The following is a 21170-nucleotide window of genomic DNA, read 5'->3' as shown; positions in this document are numbered from 1 at the left end:
CGAGGTTTGGATGAAAGTCCAGCCATAATTGACTCTGCGCTCTTCTAGGACATGAAAACAAGCTTGAGAACAGAGTCCAAAAATGATGCTACAGCTTGATATTTTGAAGCACTGGGCCTCTGACCAGGCTTCTGTGACAACTTGGGAGTGTAAACAGGAAGGTCTGTCAGTGTTAGATTGATGAAAATAAATGGTACAGACATGTTTACCAGGGCCCAGTGGCAGTGATAGAACATGGTGTCCTTATTTCTATGATGGTGCTGAAGGCTCCTCATAGTGTGTACAAGGCCATATCTAGAAAATAGGCAACCGTTTTTACTCTCTCATCAACATCTCATTCGTCTCGGATCTGATATCAGGTCAATAAAGCATTAAGAAATTAGTTTAGCTCTACGAAATCACCTCCTTTTCACTTGTAGCCCAGTCATGTGACTCCCTAAAAGGTAGGACAAGGCGGCAGAGGCTGAGAGGCCTTCGAATATGTGTTGTTGATAGCATAAAATGCCACGCTTCGCTAGCAAAGGTCAGGAATTCAAGAGGAAGCCTTTCCTCTCAGCGCCGTCACAACTCACACTTTGGACTTTGATGCCTTTCGGGGGCTGTGGGGAAGTTTCGCTTCAGTGTTTCGGGTCCTCGCGGCAGACACGTAGGCATTGGACCTTGTCATTAAAGCCACACTGCAGAGAGATGTATTGCTGATAGCGCGTTCTGTCTGCCTTTCTCAGCTCTAACAGTGCTTTTAGCTAACCTAAACACCGAGCCGGCCCTCTGTTATTATCATTCTTGTGATGCAGCGTATAATCCCTGTCAGCTCTGCAGATGTAACTGTTGCGCTCCAAAAGTTTCCCAACCTCCCTCAGCTCATCCTGTGTGTTACGGCCGATCCTGATCGCCAAAGAACACCAGAGTAGAAGGAGATAGCGGTTGCTCCTTGTTTAAATGGGGACTACAAAAACATTCAGCACCGTAGCCTCTTAGACTATTATATTTGTAGAAAGCACTAGAAGGTTTTGAGGGTTTGTTTAAAGGAAGTAATAATTCCTTTCTGCCGGATTATTTTCCTTGATGATCAACCTTTCCTCTTCCCATTCCCTCACCCTCTTCTTCACCAATGTGTCCAGTTCTTTCCTGACCTTTGTCCGCTGGAAAAAAAATGTCTCCCGTAGCGCAAAAGAAAGTGGATTGTGTGTTAATATAGTGTTTGTATACGAGGCAGGCCAAAGCCAACACAATCCCTCTCTCTGTGCACCGAGAGATCATATCGCTCTCCTGCCTCCTCCTGCTTTTTTTAATTCTCCTCTGAATCTTTGTCCCTGGCCTGCCCCTACATGTCTCCATACAGCCGTAACCCTGTTGTGCCACTGAGCAATATCCTGTTGTGGCGCATGAAGAGGAGGGGGGGGGGAGAGGTTGGGGGGGTCATTTCAAAAGACGCTCTGTCAGTTTGACAATAACGTGCGGGGCTGTGAGTGAAGTGCTGACAGGTTTAACGCACAGGTGCATAAGCATCTCCGCATAAAGGGAATAGTAAAACATCTCATTCAGGGCAGTTTGGTTTGACAGAACAAAATGTACTAAAGCATCAATGGTGAACCTCGGATTATGGTGTCAGTTCCTCAGAATAATGATGCAAGTTCTTCTTTCTGAAGCTGCCATTTTGCGCCGGCGACTCTACAATCAGTCAGTGAGAAATCGGAGAAAGAGGAGGCGGAGAAACTTAACTGTAGTTTGAAGTGGACATAAGTACAAGCGGCAATAAGATGGAATATGTGTACGGAGGAGGTTAAGAGAAAGGGAATTCCCCTCTGTTTTAAAAACTACAATAACCATAAGAACTCTGCAATTAAAATGGTCCACCAGTGCGTATGTGGAATGTAATTTCAAAAGAGAGCATACCGATACAACACAAAGATATATTTATTTAAACATTAACATGCCTTTTTAAAGATCACAGGCTTCCTGCACATTCAGTGCTCCGATCGAGCTGTGCTGTGACAGGTATATTTAGCCAATTAAACATTATTCAACATAAACATGTCTTTTCAAGAAAGCTGAAGTCTGTTATACTCGGGGTGAGAATCACTCTCTCTCCGGCCAGGCTGGGATTTGAATTCTCCGGCATCATTACCACATGCCAAAAGATGCTCCGTAACCAAGTCAGCGAAGACGGAATCGCAGGGTAACTCACGATATGCGATTACGATAATATCACGATGCAGTGATTTTGCGATAATTGATATATTGCAAGACAATTAAACAATGCAAGACATTCAAAAAATTAAATATATAAACAATGTTACGGTGACTCAAATTGGCAGGGATTCAAATATCAATATTTGGTGCCAGTGATACATGTGAGAAGTCGCGAGATCACGCAAGGGCTCGTGAGACAGGCGCGGTAGTGCAGATTTTTTCATATTGAATATTAATTTTAATGACCGAATATCCGCTTTTTATTCGTTTATTCGTTTTATATATTCGAATTTAGAATATTGGTTGACAGCCCTACTATCTTCAAATGCTTTACATGCCTAGAATCTGTACGAAAGGTTGTGTACATCAATAATAACTAGGGATGCACCGATACCACTTTTTTTTAGACCAAGCACCTACATTTGGGTACTTGCCGATACCGAGTAGTGATATGAGTACTTAATATTATCATTACAGTTCTCATAATGACTTGAAAGGCATGTTTCATTTTCATCAGACGTTCCTCACTTTCTGACTGTTCCAACTGCGGCTGACTTTGTTTTTACTTACCAAACAAACACGGCACTGCCACACATTTTACTTTCGTCTAACACGTTCTGTACACATACATATACTCGCACATGAGTAAGTGCTGTCTGTGAGGACTAAGCCTCTTTCTGAAAGTGCTTCTTCTCCGCCTAACTGCCTAACTAACAGGAGTCTAACGTCAAGCCCTGAAGTGGTATTTGGGTGCGGTACTCTTCGTAGTTTATGAGTGCGAGTACTTCAGCTCTCATACCACCCGATGCTGGTATCGGTATCGGTGCATCCCTAACAGTAACCCTAATAATTAATAAATAATTTAAATAGTATCTTCAGTATTTTCAAAACTGAATAAGAACTTTAAAAACATATCGAACCAAAACAATGCTAGACATTTTTATATTTCCATCTGCAATAGAAATACAGTACGTATATTGGTAGTTTGGCTTATTGTGATATAATTTCTTGGATTATGTTAAAATGCCATCACAGGAATGTGCATGGCAAGAATGCATCCACCCTTTACTGCCTGCACTTCTTCATCACTTTTGACATTGCATGTAACGTAACATAAAACACCAACGCATGATCATTGATGACATGAAAGATGGAGGTCATAGCCAGTCTTTTACATCAATTTAAACAGGATTATGCAATAAAAAGAGACAAAAAAAGAACATTACTTTTGACTATTAGAACTGGTACAGTATGGGATTAATGTGAATATCTTACGACCTGCTTTTTTTTGCTGATTAAACATCATCTTTGAAGACAGTGCATGGTCGAACCAGAAGCTATAATTAGACTTCCACTGAAAGTAAACAGTGAACAGAAAGTTGGGGATTTTTCTCACCCTGTGCACCATGTCTTTTTTAAGACTAGTGTGTTCTAGTATCTCACAGTTATCTTAAAGAGGTTTCAGGGCTTTACAGCTCTGTAAGCCACTTCGTTCTGCAGGAAACAAAGCACATTATTACTACAGAATGTCTGCTTTGTAAATGATATGACCCTTTGTATGTGCTGTACAATTATCAGCTCTCATTTAGTATTCAAAATACTGTTGTTTTTATGAAATCATCTCATTCTCACCCACATTGGGCAACACAGACTGATAAAGACAGCGTCAGCGGCTCAAACCACAGACTTTGAACCGCGACCCACATTAGCTTTGCCGCTTCTTATCTACAAACAAGGACACATGTCTTACGATACACCTCGGCATGCAAGCAGAGCAAATGCTGAAGGAAAATATAGTGCTGACCTCAGTGGTCAGATAAAATGATAATTACTTTGTAAGCTCTTGCACATTCAACGCCGTTATACCAGCTAACGTCAAGATTGGTGCCATTGTCCCTATCCCTCAGTATTTTGCGATACAGTTACCAGTATAAATTTGTACATGTGTCTCACGTGTTTGCCTCCTCACCTGCCAATCAAGCTAAAATTTGTAGTTGACATGCGTTTTAACAGCAAAAAGCACGTCTACTTTTTGTAATTTCCAGTGGACTTTTAAGTTCCTGTGAACATTTTAAATTGAGTCCTGTTTAATTCCTCATATTTACCCGTTATCTTTCAAAACAGACGGCTAGGAAAGACTTGTGTGACAGATATTGATTGGCATTTGCCGTAGCCAATCAGCCTTTTTCACAGAATGTCACAGTAGGCAAAGCGCAGGTTTTTATAGCAGCATTAATGGTGGCTGTATTCCATTTAGCTGCTTCAATTTCCTGCTCCTGGTCGTGTGCATGCTGACTGCCTGTCATGGCTTTCCCAGACACCTGAATATAACAGAACCATTGTTAAAGTTATTATTAACACCTGTTCTTTTCCTCCTGTCAGAAGTCAAAATGTCCGCTTTGAAAAAAGCCCATAGTGCATGACAAAAGCTTTTGCTAGCATGGGATGCTAACCTGTTAGCTAGCTTGTAGCTCCTGTAACACAAGTCAGAAAATTTACACTCATTATGCAGAGACATAAAACATTTAAGAAAGTGTTACATAAGATGCAAAATTAGTTAACTCCCTCATGTGCAGTATGACGTTTTTTGTTTTCCACGACAGGACAAATTCTAAAAGATTATCACCGTTTTGTCATCGTTGGGAAAGATGTTAGCGTACCATCATTTCCTTCCCAGTTGTGATACTTGTGCAATCAGATTGACTGTTGCATAAATATAGGAACAGCTGTAGGCCTATACTTCTAAACCTGTATGGCAACGCTAGAAACTTGAACCTTGCACACAGAACTCATTTTTGATAAGATAGATAAGCCTTCTTGGTCTCACAACGGGCGAAATCTTTCAGTGGTACACCGCAGCGAGAGAAGAAGCACACAGTGGCACAGTAAAAAAATAAGAGAAGAAAAAACCCGGGCGAGAGCTAGAGAGGCGTCATTTCCTCTGTTAAATATCATCAAACTGCTGACTAAGTTTACATTTTCTTCCAACACCAAACTGTTGTTGTTTGTTGGCGAATTAAACGGACAAGGCAACGGTAGACGAGCAACTCCTGTGCTCTGAGAGGTAAAATTAAGACTTTTGTCAATGGAGTCTGGTGGCTTTGAGTAGAGTGGTTTCAAAGGCTCTCACGTTTGACACACATCTGAGCGTGTCTGTTGCAAAAATAAGGACTTTTAATGTGTGGACTTGATGTGATCACGTACATTTGCTCCAAACGGTTACGTTGCAGATTCGCGGCTGATGGCTTAAGCTGAGCAACTGCAAAACTTTTGAACACCTTAGTCAGCTAGATTCTGAAATAAAATATGAATACCTTTAATACGCCTTCAAGAGTTATTTAATTTACGTATTAACTCATCTTCTTGCTGCAGTTACGGCCTTCAAAAGCTCCTCCCGTCCAGCTGTCGTCCGTTATCTGCACAAAGCCTTCATAGACCCAAAAACAGCTATAGGCATCACCACACGCCATAAAACTGTGCAGGCCTTTAGTTAGAGCTGGTGGGGAAAGTGCCAAGCTAAGCACTTGCTGGGCTGGAACTCACAGGCCTTTTTCAGGAAGAAGCCACAGTTAGATCTTGGATCAACATGTCCTTTTTTTTCTCTTTTTTTTTTTCCACGAGTGGACAAACATCTGATACATCCCTCTACCAGCATGTTTTCATTCAGGGCCCCACACTGCAGCGCACTCATAACATCCCCTGTGTGTGTGTGTGTGTGTGTGTGTGTGTGTGTGTGTGTGTGAGTGTCCTGGGTGTGTGATATGTTTGCATGTGTGTGGTGAACTGCACTCCCGTTACCACTGCACACACACACACACACACACACAGACCGCCATTCCTCTGTTCACGAGGGGGAATCATGGGGGCAATTTAGACCTTTTAGCCAGAGAAGTGAAGTGAATGAGGGGATTTCAAACGTGATAAAAGTCCCATCATGCACCTGTATGTTGTTAAGTCTACTGTATTATCTTTTTCCATTTATAGTTTCACTGATAAGTGAGGTTATAAAGCAGTTCAGCCAGCTATTGGGTGAAAGAGCACTATAAAAGTGCTATCTTAAGATGTAGATGTAGCAGTGAAGAAAGTCATTACAGCGTGACTTTGGTCAGTTTGCCAGTCAAATCTTTTATTGGCTGCTTAAACGCTGCATCGTGTGTGTAGACCAGTTGTACGAACTAATTTAAAAGAGAATGAAGACGTTTTTTTTGTGAAACAACATGTTTTTTAACTCTTTAGTTCTAGTGCATAAACACAGCGACATATCGTGAGAAGATACAACAAGAATAAGACCCTTTAAAAGCTTAAAATGAAAACACAGTGACAGAGCAAACAAATACAAGTAGTCCAAAACAACACCAACCCCCCTCAACAGATTTCGGTACGACAAAAAATCATCACAATAGCAAGAAAAAAACAAAACCCAAAAGAGTGTATGTATGGGTATACAGGGTTTCAGGTGTGTATGTGTGTGTTTATAAATAAAATAAACAGAAAACAAGATGATCAACTGAAGCAAGATGGAGGTCAAAGGGCTGAAATATTTCAAAGATATAAAGATGATAATCTCGGGGATAAGAGGGCCATAGACAGATAGAGAAATAAAAAAAAGAGGAGAACGATGAGGAGGAATACATGAATATAAAATGCAATCTAACAAGAAAAAAAGTGAAAAGTAAAGTTAAAAGCAAAATATACAAATGATTATTTATTATCCAAATAGAATCAGCCAGCATGATAGCATATGTTTCATGCTCCAGTCATGTTTTAAGACATAGAAAATGCTCAGCTTAATAATAAATAGTCTGATATGTTTTTCTTTGTTTCATAATACGTTTAATTACCCTGTAAAAATCTTCCCAAAGCATCTCCTCCTTCTCCCTCATTAAAAATTCCAGAATCTGCATAGGCCCCGCCCACTATACACATTTCCAACCACCGCCTCTGTCGCGAAAACAAAACACGTCTCTGCCATCTTTTGCAACTTAGCTAGCTTGAAATTTGATAATGAAGATGGCGGTTACAGCTGGTTCGCACATCGCCGAAGTGGTTGCCATAGGTCGCACGTAATGATATTAACGGGATTGGCAACCTTAGGTTTGCGACGTCTCAAGCTTGCCAATCTGAAAACGTGTCCTTGGTACACTGCAGTTTAAAAACACCACATGGAGATGTTTACAAGGTTAAACACTGGATTTTCACTGGAGGGGGTTTTAATAAGCTTGTATCCAAAAAATGTTTCTTGAAACAACACTCCATGCTGCATTTAAATCATATTTAATAATCTTGTCCACTCAGATGTCCATGTTGTGACTCTTTTACTTTAGCTTCTAAAATCCAAGGTTCAGAAAAGCTTTCATAACACTGCTCAGTTTTAATCGTGCATATGGATGTATTGTTCTCTGCTGTCGTGTTGGAGCTGGAGCGGAGCAGTGGGTGGGACTTTGCTTGCCTGGGAGACCTGTCAATCAAGGATTTAACAGCCTCTTAATGATTTTAGGGATCACTGCCAAGACAAACTGTGGAATAAAAGGAGGTTTAACTCTTGGGAAAGAAAACACTGAAGCCAACGTTTTACTTTATGTCCATTAGAGGAACTTAAAACACTTATGCATTGGCTCAAACATTTAGCTTTTAAAGCTGCTGCTTATTCAAACTACAAGAGACCACCCACACAGATTTTAGAGGGCAATTCACAAACATGCAGGTTTTCTTTCATCTTTATCCATAAACATGTCAATTCATCTTTTATCTGGATACATCCAAAGAGACATGCAAGAAAAAAGATAAATCAGCTGTTAGTTCAGGTCATATGTGCCTAATGTGAGCAAGGTAGCAAAAAGTTATACTTCAATAGTTTGGCCATTTTATTTTGCCGTTATGTATTTTTCATCATCTACCCTAGAACAGGCTGCACGGGGGTGTAGTGGTTAGCGCTGTTGCCTCACAGCGATGAGGTTCCTGTTTTTTTATTAACCCTTTGAATACAAAAATACTGTAAAAGTAGAACATTTTTTATGTCTTTAGCAATTTAGCTTAAAGGTATAATAAGTAGGATTTTTCCTCGCAATTTGTCAACAACACATTCAAACTGGGCCCCTCCTCCTGGGCTCTTCGTCACCAGAAGCTCACCTTCACTCCCACCCCGCCGAGCTAACACCGACGGCATTAAGGTTACCTTTGCGTTAGGATGCTAACCACCGGTTACCGTTGCTCTAGCATGCTAACGGCTGGTTACCTTTGCGCTAGTATGCTAACCACCGGTTAGCTTGTCCTACCCGGTTTGAGGCTCCTACCTGTCCAACAGAAAGAAGGCCAACTCTGCATTGCTCTTTCATCATGTTGGCCGGTCTGAATGTTGCTGTGATTGGCTCAGGGAACCACGACAGCGCCCCTCCTGAAAACGTCCCGTGCAAAGCAAAACAACAGAATAGATGCAGAAGGGTCTCACAAGGGTCTGCACACACAGAAAATCCTACTTATTATACCTTTAAATAGAACACAAAGATGTCCTAATAAAATAATGCAAAATATCATAAATTAGATATGACAAAAAGAAAAATGGCTGCCATGTGGAACGTCTGCCATGTCTCTATTTCTTAAAACATATTGGGCTGCAAACTGTACTGTAAGTGTAGTGTGCTTTTTTGAAACATTATTGTTACGTGTCACACGGGCTATATGCTGTGATTGACTTCTGGGAGATGCAGGGAAACAGCAGGAAGCTTAAAACCAAAAGAAGGAACAGGATGTAAATAAAAATGAGACAATTCTGCATTTTACAGAAGCACACGATGAATACATTAAAATATACAGGACTCTAAAACAATGAGCGTCTGTAAACTTTACGGAACTTCCTCTCCACTTTTGATCCCGGTCCCCGTAATGAGTACATTTATTCATTAGCTAAGTGTTTTTCCCAGCAGAACCTGGAATGTCAATGCGGCAGAAAGTGCATCGTCATGAGCTAACCCATCCATAAACATGGCTGCTTGCTGACTCCCACATCTGAGGGGTGCCTGAGGGGTCCTGGCAGGGAGAGGAGGGGGTCACCTGGGGTGGAGCTCAGCTGCTCTGCTGCCGGCTCAGGCTGAGTGTCTGTGGGTGATAAGGCAGAGGGGAGTTTGCTAGCGTTAGCGCGCAGTCTGGCTGACATCCTTTTTTCCCCGCAGTCTTTGTTTTAGAAGAGACAGACAGGCAGAAAACTAAACTCCCCTCTGACTGAAGAGAAGACGAGGTCTGGAGTTTTAGGGGAAGAACTCGGCTGTAGGTTTTTCAACGCTGTTACTGACTGTACATCAAAGCTTCTAGAAGCTAATCTTAGAGTTTTTCTCTTTCATCCTAAGAATGAAAGCAAAATAGCTACACCGTTTTGCTATCACAGTGTCATGTTTTATGATACTGCATCAAAACTAGAACCAGGAGGTGATCGTTGTAGCTTAGCCTCAGCACTGGAAGGAGGGGCCAGCTAGCTTAGCAATAGTTTAAAAAAGAATAAAAACACATGCCAAATCTACTAAAATTTATATTTAATACAAAGATATGAGAAGATATTGATTATTTCATCTTATAAATGACAAAAAGCAAATAAGTGCATTTCCTTAAATGAAATATTTCTTTAAAGTCCTTCAGCAGAGCAGTGTGTCGCTCACACCCTGGGAAGATACACTGGGGACAGCCCGGGTATGTCAAAGGCTGCCAAAGCATCTATTGTGACACAATTAACATGTTTTTTATTATTCTATGGAATAGGGGCGCAGAAATGTCGTCAAAAATCATTGACTAGATCAGTTGCCAACAAATTTAATTATCGATAATAGTGGTTACGTCTTTGTGCGTGTTTTTCCATGCTGTGCGCGGACATAACATAATTTTCCAGAGCTGAATTTGCTGAGGGGTGACTCATCTCGCATCCTTACTATATCTGCTGAGAGTTGCGTAATACAGAACGGCGACCAGGACTCATCAGGTAAACAAAACGTAGCAAAATGGCGGCGACTGATGCGACACCATCGGGACCTAAATCTTCTTAAGTCTGGGAGCGTTTTACTCTCAACGCTGCAAAGTTGCCCTGCATGAGCACGTCTGTAATGCACGAGCATGTGAAGAGAGGCACGTTGGAGTTGTGTTGATTTGATTTATTTTTAATATCCGCACTTTGTCTGTCCTTGGTTTTAAATGGACAAAACGTGTCTTTATTGTTAATTAGCTTCAAGTAAGAGCTAAATAAGAGCCATTAAGTCGTTGTGCAGTTCATTATCTGATAAGTCAATTCATTGTTTTGGTAATCGATGATTGGTCCTACTATAGACGCTCTACCTCTTTCTGTACCTGTTTGTTCTGCTGTTGAAAGACGGGTCTACTGACAATCAATCCCCTTGTCAAGCAACCCCCCAATCCCTCCTGTGAATGCACTTATCATTCATTCATTTTGGTTAGAAGCTCCAACCAATGTATCAATCATCAATTTAGCTAGCTATTAACTTAATAGATGAGATTTTATAGATATATATTAATAAATTGTTTTAGTTCTTAGTCTATTTTCCAGAATACTGAATGTCATGCTGAGATTTAAAAATGAAGTGATCATTATAATAATCTCCGCCCTGTGACCTATGCCTTCACATACATGTGTGTATAAATACATGTACTGTAGGCACAAAATGAGTTGTGCCCACCCACGCTTGGTCATGAAAGCAGCAGCGTATGTGTGAGTGTGTGTAGTCAGCGCAGGATGAGTGTGGGGGCAGAACAACAGCAGGCAAAGAGGAGATAAAAAAAACAGAAACGCAGACACTGGAGAGGGTCAGAGCGGACAGGAAGTAGAGACGTTTCCAGAACTCAGCCGGAGCGAAATCTGTTGTTTTTTCCTTCTCTGGTTTGAGCCACACACGCAGATCACAAGACGGCTCCCATGCACAAAAAGACCTTCTTATCTGTTTTTGTGGAAGTGAATATTGTTATGAGGGTCAGGATATATTTATTCTGGACGGCACAATGCAAGGAATGTTCTTTGGTGTAGTAAAGGTGGCTGGTTTTGATTAAGCCGACACGTTGGAGAGGATAAGGTGGTTGCCTTTTATCCTTAAAGGAATAATATGTTCAAAAGGACTCGTTAAATATTTAAAGTTTTGTGTAGTTCAACAGTGAACTCTTCCTCCTACCTCTACCTTGTCACCTCGACCTCAAAGCATCCAGAGTCAGCCCAGTAATGACCTGTCTGAAGGAGATGTATAATGAAGGTTAAATATCAACGCGTGAGAACTGGAGGCTCGTTAATAAGTGACTGTTTTCAGGACCTCACAGGATTTTACCTGGCACCAGAGTCTTTGCACAGGGAATCATTTATAACCCCCCTCTGACAGCGCTAATGTGGATGCCCAGAAACAGAACAATAACTTGTTTGTGCGAACGCGTTAGAGGGTATCACATATTGTCTCCTGCAGATCAAAATCATGCACCAACACGATGCTGAATCTAGCCGAATCAGATCCAGGAAATGCCACCATTGAACATTTACTTTAAGGAAGATCTGTTGTCAAACATCTTTTTTGATAAAAGAATTGTTGCTTTTGTTCTCCTTGAGTTTTGGAGTCACTACAGAGACTATTTTAGGACGTCCCCCTGGGCTCAGAACTGTTGCGATGGTAATTTTACACTACAATCTGACTATTTATTGCTAGGCTTCTGTATTTGCAAGACTCTGGCGATTTACAAGACTGGCAGCTGGAATACATAACTGATTTGCTATGGAGCTGCACGGATTACAATAAGTGCTTAGTGATGCTGTACTGTGCAGGATTTTAAGGAGGCTTTCACATTAGGGACCTGGATATACTTGACCCCAAAGTCCAATACTTGGGTACAGTACGAAGGAATCGTACCGAATGTGAAAACCTAAGACTTGGACGCTGTCTCAGACTTATTTATTAATCTGTATTATTTTGTTGTATAATTCTCTGCTTGTTTTTGACACGTGACATGGCCACTGTTTGGTTATCTTTGTATTGTACTGGTCTGTATTTGTCTGTGTGTTTCTGATACCGTACTGCGTATAGAGAAGTGCGACACTCTGACGCTGTCTGATGGAGATGCGATCTTCCCCTATGTCTCTTGTATGTGTCACACAGGCCTCCCTTTTGATACTGTCTGAACTGTTTTCTGTGTATCAGAAAAGTTCAATAAAAGTATTGAGAAGAATTTGATATCACACTACATGACTATATATCGCATTAATTGCGATATTGTAAGCAAGGCGATATATTGCGGCATTTATGACTCCCTTTTTTAAAGGCATGTGTTTGAATATTTGCATTAAAAATCAGTATAATTTTTGTAGTAATCCGTACAGTATTACAACACATGGCATGGCAATACTCAAGTGAATTGCTATGTTATTACAACTTAAAGTTGTTATCACGAATCTCAGCTTCGTTCTCTTTGGCGACACCTGTGGCGATAAACGGTAATTCCAGGAGCACACCTCCCAGATGTCCACAGTTTTTTTGTGATTTTCCTCGCTAACGGTCGCTTTCCTTTTTAGACTGTTTGCCTTCATCTGAGCTTCAAATATACCTTTTAAGTTGTAAACAAGTCAACAAGTTGAACTAATATCGAGAAGAGAAGAAAAAGATTGTATTTTTATTATTTGTGCACACACTCAGTCACACACTGTACAATCCTACAGTTTATGGCAGGAGAAGAGAGACCAGAAAAACCGGATCAGTACCGGCCAATAGCAGCGCATGGAGAGTGTTTATTGTTCATATTAAATGAGTCATTTTAAGTATTAAACACACCTCACCATGCAGAGTCAGTCTCAAATGAATCAAACAGAAGGATCTTTAGGTTTAACTAATGACAGCACTGTGGTTTAGAAGGTAAACATGACATCACGACTTTATCTGTACATACATCAAATGAGGAAGAAATGCCACGTCAGGGCGATTGTAGAATCTGTTCATAGCTATCAGTGAGTCGAGGCCTGGTTTGTTAACTCACTGACGTTGCTTAATTCCTGCTCTCAGTCAACAACTTCTGAGCTGAGACGAAACTCCCGGCCGAGTGAGCGCTAGTTTCATCCTCCGCACTATGATTATGTCCTATCACTCTCTTTCTCTCTCTCGCTTTCTCTCGCTCACTCACTGGCGGCCTGGTCAGAGGTTGCCAGACTGTCTGTCAGCCTATGGCCTCGTCCCTCGGGGGACAAAGCTCCCGTTCTTCCTGGGGAAAGCCCCCACCCTGCCGGAATTCTCCCTTCGCCTACGGGTGCAGAGCAGGGAGGGGGGGGAGGCAGGAAGGTAGAGAGAGCATAGAGGTTGAACCAGTGTGGGTATTTAAAAGCCAATACAGATATGTTTTGCTTTGGACCGATATTGGGCACCTTTTGAATGTGATCGTTCCCAAGCAGAGAATCAGGATTTTTTGTAAATTCTTAGTGTTATTTGTTGTGGCCGACTAATATGGGATTTATTTTGCTATTGGGTAAATTTACAAAAACCGATAAGGCAGCCGATACAGCAAAAATTTGACCTGGAACGAAAAGTATTTTTTTGATTGTCAAATTTATTAAATTAGAAGTCATTTGTATAACTCGACTGATGTGTGATGTTTGGTTTGGTATGGGGAAAATTCACAATGACCGATATTTCAGACGATACAGGAAAAAAGAATCAAATTTAAAAGACAACTTTTTCTCTGTTGATTATCTACTACGTTTCTCCTTTTGTTAAATTACACACTGAAAACAAAACACGTCTCTGCCATCGTTTAGCGGCAACTTATTGAAACTTAGCTAGCTTGAAATGTAGTAATTAGTAGTAGTAACGTTAACATTAGTTGTCAGTAGTGAGTTTGCAAAAATTACGATGACGGTTACAGCTGGCTCGCCAAAGTGGTTGTCATAGGTTGCGCGTAATGATATGCATAGCGTCTCCCCGCCCATTAACGGGATTGGCTCCTTATGTTTGTGACATCACAAACCCTGCCAATCTGAAAACGTGTAGTTCAGCCTGTCCTTGGTACGCTGCAGTTTAAAAGCAGACAGGCCCAGCCATGGAGATGACTGCTTATATTGTCCCTTATGTATCTTGTAGCACATGAGAAAGACCACATTGAGATGTTTACAAGGTTAAACACTTGATTTTCACTGGAGGGGGTCTTTAATTATCAGACCTTGTAATGTTAGACACCGCTGGAGCGTAGTGTCTTTGTTGGCCATGTACCACTGTAAACACTACTTTATAACACGAGCAAAGAAATCACACACGTTTTGGTGAGAAATGGCTCCTGATCAAGAGATAGCTGCTAAATGTAGCTGTGTAAGCTACGGATCTCACTTAGACGTGTGGCTAGTGGTACTTTTAGATGACTTCTGCCCGGTGTCAGGCTCTGAGTACAGTGAAGTGTTGGTGTTCACGCCTCAAACAAATCAACTTAATTATTATATCATCTGAATGTATTTAAGTTGGGCTATAAAAATCTAAAATTGAGTCACATAAGCCAATATCGGCCCGATAAACTTGCACACTGATACATCAGTCCAGCTCTGAGCCCGGAGATTGTAGAGGGCGAGGAATGAAAGCATTCATGAGAAATGCGGTGAGAGATGGAGACGGAGCTCCAGCATCAAATTCTAGAGAGAACATAATTAAGTGAGGTGCAGAGTGAAGAGGCAGAGAGCGGCTTTGTGCTGCTGACTTTTGCATCTGGCATGTTACCATGACAGGGCTGGATGGTCAGGGAAAGACTGTACTGCAGCTGAAAGGTTACGGCCTCTATCACTGCATGTACTGTATGTTCGGCACCGGCCACATGTCCTTTCAAATGTCCTTGAGCAGGACGTTGACCCCGCACAGGCTTTTGCTTTTGGTATGTCCACAGCTGTGGATGTATTGCTAAGCCCCTTGAACTTGCCGTTGCTACGCCTGTCAAATGTTCCTTACGATATTAACAACAGCTGATTTAACATTAAAATTCTTAGGTAGTTTTTAAACAGTGGGTCCTTTATGAAGACAAAAGCATGTATCTCACTTAGTCACAATAGTCACAGGCAGATTTTGTCAGGTGTAGCTAGGTTGCATTTTAAGCTAACACTAGCTCCAATATTTGGTTGAAAACACTTCAATCTGTCCAGAAAATGTTACGTTTTCAGCTGACTTGTTAAAAAATAAGAAAGCAGTCTTAAATTTGCATATCCAGTTGACAAACATGATTTTATCCTGAAGAAATTGCATGGAATCAATGCTTGGTTGGCTAACGTTAGCTAAACAAGTTGGTTGAAAATTCTGGATCCTCTGGAAAGTTTTTGGTCAGTCTTTTTAAAACATGCATCTTTAAAAGCTGTCATAAGTTACGGCTATATTCACGATATTGTGCCAAAGGACTTGACTTGAAAGTAAGACTTGGTTACTAGTTTGTAAGCTAGTTAGCAGGGCATGCTAATAATTGCTGCCTACGTTTGAGTAGATAAACATGCTGTATGTTTCATTTTGCGGAGGGCAAAATTAGATATTGCCAGTTCTACTTAATTTTGTAGATGCTTACTTTAGCAATTCTATCCTTTGCTTGGTAAGTTTTCCTTCTAATTTAAGGTTGCTACTTTGCTACATGACCGTAGCAGTGGTAAGGTTTTATGTTGGTGTAGCTAGCTTGGTGTATCAAGCCAGTTGGTTGAAAAGACTGCATCCTGCCGCCACTCCTTAAACATGCACATGATGGCTACTTACATAATAGGCTCACTTACTGATTTTATAAGCTAATTAGCAAGATGTGCCAAAGATTGCAGCTAATGTTTTAGCAGATACACACTATTTTTTCGTATATTTACACCTCACCTTGTGCTTTTCCAGAGAGAAACATGAGCCATCCCAAACCATTTTGTTTTGTGGATTTGTATTTTGGCAATATTTGTATTTTTCCGCTATAAATTCCTCGAAAAACAAGGCAAATGTTGTCAGTGGAAGTTCCCTGAAACCATTTTGATTCATTTCAAATTTCACCGTTCGTTTTTACAAGAGGTTGAACTGGTTTTGCATATAAAGCTGCGTTTTATTCAACTGTTGTGAAATCCAAATAGGCCTGCGGCTGTAGTCCGTGTTTTCCCAGGATGGATACTTTATACAACGTACGTTATACTTTTATCAGTCAGGTAAGCTTGTGCTAAATCATTCCTGGAATGTCTAATGCAAAAAAAATCCCTGACACAAGGATTCTAGGTAAGCTAACTGTTGAGTCAGTCCCCGCACCAAAGTCATGTGTAGGCCGCTGCTGCGAGGAGTCACATCTGAACTGACACGCTCTTGTCTCTGAACAACAAACAATAGCAAACAGAGTCCTGTTGCTGTGGAGATCTGTCACGGTGTTATTGTGGCGACATTGTTGGTTTCGCTATCAGGAAGGCGGTCTGTCTGGGCAAGACTGATCTAGTCATGATACTCGCCGTTATCCTTGAAGGAGACTCTGTTTGCCACTTTTGTTAACACACCTCCTCAAAGTGATACCAGGTGGGCGATAAGAAAGGATGCCCTTTATTTATAAGCCCAGTACACTTCAACTTTTTAGGTCCAAACTTAATTTGTTGACTCAAATCTGGACTAACACAAGCATGCAAAATACCTCAAGCAGTTTGTGTAAGTGCTGTTTCTTTTGCTCTGAAGGGTCATTAAGGGTGTGAGTGTTTTCCCTCCACAGTACACGTAGCTTACGCAGACTTCTTGTAAACTTTTTGGTACAGTTATGAGCAGCAGACTCAGTGTTATGTGGGTCAGTATGTGTGTGTCGCAACATGCCGTCCAGTAAGAGCAGCTGACTAACACGGTACTCGTTGTCAGTGTGATGGAAGCCGTAGGAAGGAGGAGGAAGGCTGGACGGGGCTGAACTGTGGATGCACTCTGCCTCGGCTCAGGAAGTGGAAGAAGAATGTGGTCGTATGTGTGCTGAGACTGCTAAAATGCTCGTGTCGATCTGCATGTTTGTTTCTGTGCTTTGATTGCATGTGTGTGAATGCTGAGACGGTTGTGTGTACAGGTGAGGCAGCCTATTTGTCCTATCAGAGCAGAGACATTTATATGCATGGGTTATTTATTACATATGTTTGCGTAATGAAACTGTCAAACCCTGTTATATATGAGCCTGTGGGCCTTTATCATAAATCTGTGTGTGGGTGAGTGCGTGCCCAGTGGCCTGGGGCTAGGCTCTATTATTTTTCGCCTTTCCCAGCATCAGTCTGTTCTTAAAGCTCATAACATCACGGGATCGATATATTGTCTGTCAGACTCTTGACAGTTTATCCTAGGGCTACAGCTGATGTGGCCAAAACAGTTTTAAATGTCTTTACTGTTAAAAAAAAAAGAGAAGGAAACAGCCTTACAATGTGTGTGATAGAAAAGTTAAGTACAAGCTCATAAAATATGTGAACCTGATGGTTTCGTTAGGCTTCCATCATTATCAGGATAGTCCTCCACGTTTTCCAGCTTGCTTGTGACACAAATATAATCACTAGTGCATCTATTTTAGAAGCACAAAGCGGGTACAAATATACCTATCATACATTATTTGTAAATCTAAATATCAATATGTCAGGATGGCGATATATTGCCGTATTAATATCAGCATCATATCAACAAGGCCTGGTGATAGGATACTTATAAAATGTTTTAGCAACAATAAGATAACATATATTGCAATGTAGTGCCTATTTTCAGCTGCAAGTTATATCCCCAAAGAACACTTTGTCAACATCTTACATAATAAGAGGCAGTTTTCAGTCTTATCATCTCACTCCAGTGATTTTTATTGCAGCAATATGAGATTGTCAAACAGTCTAACACAGTCGTAAAAAACCTGCCATAAATGTTGCTGTTTTAAAAGATGTTAATTGTAGAAAAAGCGGGAACCTGGGAATACACGGAAGTTCACAAGCCTCCCTACAACATCTGCATGTTTGACTGCAAGCCGTCCTAAGAGTGGGTCCTTTTCTACTTTTACTTTCTATGTCACTTTACTTTTGACAACCATGTAAAGGACATCGAGGTAATCGGCTGCTCGAACAGTCGTGACGAACTTTAACTTTGGAAATAAAAAGTGCACAAGCCTTTACGTCATTAAAAGTCCCCCTGTGTGAGACCGGACACTTTACACAGACTCACTGACCATGCAGAGGATTAAGATGTTCCTCAGAAGTGGATAAATAATAAATATAATAGCTGCATATGTGATGATTAAATGCAGCTGTTTATTGATTAAGCTAACTAGCTAGTAGAATAACGTTACGTTACACAGCAGTCTTCATCACAAATATCTGGATGGTGGTCATTTATTTACCTCTATTTCTCCATTATGTTCAGGCTGTTGTAACCGATGTCTAATATGTAAAATCTGAGTAATGTTAAGATCGCCAACCCTCCACTGTGTGTGTGTGTTTGTGTGTGTGTGTGCAGGGATGTCTCACACTCTGCTGCTTGTCTGCAGCTGGGCGTTTTGCTAAAATATGGACACAGAATGTGAGCGTTAAGTGTGTGTGTGTGCGTCAGTTGTCGAGTGTAGAATGAGCCCTTTGTGTGTGCGCGCACCATTATCTATCACTCTGCTTTCTGTGCCCGGGCAGACGCTTTTAGCTGTCCCCCGTTTCGCTCCATCATATGATAACCATCAACATTCAGCATCTCCCTCTCTCTCTCTTTCTCTGTCACTGTCACCTCTGCTCGCTCCACCACAGCACCTACACTTCTCCTCCCGCCTGTCTCTCTCACTGTCTGCTGCCACGTGACCCCTCTTAACCTCAGCTTCCTAAAAATAGCGCTCTGCTTATTGTGCACAATGAACGGCAAGCGGCAAAACGAAAACAGCTCCTGCATTTTGTTTTTTAAAGAGAAGCCGTCGCCACCGGAGGCTAGTTGGCCGATACCGGCGTCACTTCCTGGAAGTGGGGTCACGGCGCAGCGAGCGAGCGCCCGGGCGGAAATAGGGGTGACTGACCGGGGCTTGTTTTCACCAGACGCTGACCGTCAGCCGGACAAAAGAAGTGGAGCAAGGGATCAGGGCCTGTTGCAGTAAATACCAGCACCCCCCTCTTACTCCACCACCTCCACCTCCCTCAGGGTTTGTGGAATTGACAGAAACAATGACTCAGCCGTAGAATGGACAGAAATTGATTTTCTGCAGAAAGGTTAAATGAGGGGGCGCATCTTTCTCCTCGTTGTGGTTGTTTTTGTTTTGGCCATCGGCTACTTGTGTTTTATTGTTTGTGACTTCTTCTGGATGCAGAAGTGGATTTGAAACTTTGTGATGGACCTACCAGGGTGCACTTTTAACCAATTTAATCAGTTGTTTGAAAAAAAATTAGGCTGTTAAGAATGTGAAGGAAAAGTCTTACTGTCTCTTTTTCGTGTCTGTCATCGTCTTACTTAAGGTGCGTTTTCGACCAAAAGTTCCAGGAACTTTTAGCTCCAGGAACTTCTCTTCAGGGAACAAGATGGTTCCTGTGGCCCATTGTTGTCTGCGTTTCCACAGCGGCCTTAAGTACCGGGAATCTTGTACAATTTCCTGTATTTTTTAATATTCCAATAAATATTGCAGAACAAACCAAAAGGTATATATATATATATATATGTGTTTTTCTCCAATATCATGCAGCCCCTGCGTGTGAAATAAAACGCTGTGAGTCCTCAACCAGTCAGAAATTATCAGCACTGCAGGCCCCGCCCTGAAAGTTCCTGGACCTTGGAAAAGTACTACCCCCAAGCAGGGACTTCCCTGGGCCTAAATTTAGACCCTGGTTCGTGCTGTCGAGTTCCTCAAAAGGTTCCTAGTTCCTTGGAAAAGTTCCTGCTGTTGAAAAGCACCTAATGAGTTCTTTCAATATAGATATCCGTGTCGGAAATGTCTAAAATGTGACATCCGGTATCTGCAAGTACGTAACTTAATGCACCGATCCCACACCGTCTTTTAGTAGCTCCTTGTTTCTTCTTCTCCAAAACAGTAGCTCATAAAGCAATAATGATATCATACGGCTGCCATGAGCAACTTATGATAAATCCTGCAAAATATCAGCAGTCTTTTTTTTCTAATCACATATTGAAAGGCTGTATTTTTTTTATTTTTAAGATAAGTAAAAACATTGAAAAAAGCTGCCTCTCTCAGTGAATGAATACGGACAGAATAGGCGGTACTTAAAGTGGCCCAGGACACGTGCGGACACACTGCCAGACATATGTGGATAAATGCGTCCCGGACCACCTCCGCATGTGGCCTGAGTGATCGGATCTGAACGCGTCCTCAGTCCGTCCTGGGTTTGGTCAGTCGCTTGTGATCACGAAAAACCACATGTTGATACCGGGTCTGAACAGGGTGTCGGATGCTCTTTTGTGGATACAGGCCATTAGAACAGGCCGCGAGCTGAGCTGCTGCTAACGTTAGCTTAGCTTGTTCCCAGTTTACTCATACACTTAACAAAAATGAAAGCATATTATTGCACTTGTATCAGAGGGGTGCTGCAGAGGTGTTACTGGAGTCTCTATATGCAAGGATAAAAGTGGTATTGAAACATCTGGTTTTACTGTATGTGGTTTTTAAGCAGAACTGGGTGCAGATATTGTTTTGCATACATTATGAAAGAACCGAGTCTCCTATTCCCTTCGATGTTCACACACACACACTCTCACACTCACACAGAGCAGACAACACAACCTCTTGTGATGCATTCCTTTGTGACGTCAAACTCGCTGCCTCTGGGCTGCGAGGCACAGCACAGGATGTATGAGAGAGAGACACAAAGAGACCACGGAGAGAGAGAGAAGCGCTCTTAAGATAAATTTCATATTTGTGCGGTTAAAGAAAAGAGAGACTGGAGATCTTTCAGAGAAAAACAGTCAAAAGAAAGAAAGAAAGAAAAAACCGGAAAAGAGCGCCAAGCCCAGAAAGTCGGAAAGTGCCTGCAAATAGCTGAAGTCCTACTTCCCTATAATAAGTCGAATTCTTTG

General features: G+C 41.6%; 1 protein-coding gene across 1 annotated transcript in view; it reads left to right on the top strand.

Annotated features, from left to right (window-relative positions):
* LOC138600562 (mitogen-activated protein kinase kinase kinase 11) overlaps nucleotides 1-21170 on the top strand; it is a 61375-nt gene that overhangs the window by 1509 nt on the left and 38696 nt on the right. The gene's annotated exons all lie outside the window — the stretch shown is intronic.

The sequence above is a fragment of the Semicossyphus pulcher genome, unplaced genomic scaffold (genome assembly GCF_022749685.1).
Source record: "Semicossyphus pulcher isolate SPU_LCO1_2020_fin unplaced genomic scaffold, fSemPul1.0.p SCAF_21, whole genome shotgun sequence".
Lineage (NCBI taxonomy): Eukaryota > Metazoa > Chordata > Actinopteri > Labriformes > Labridae > Semicossyphus > Semicossyphus pulcher.
This window is presented reverse-complemented; position numbering and strand designations above follow the sequence as displayed.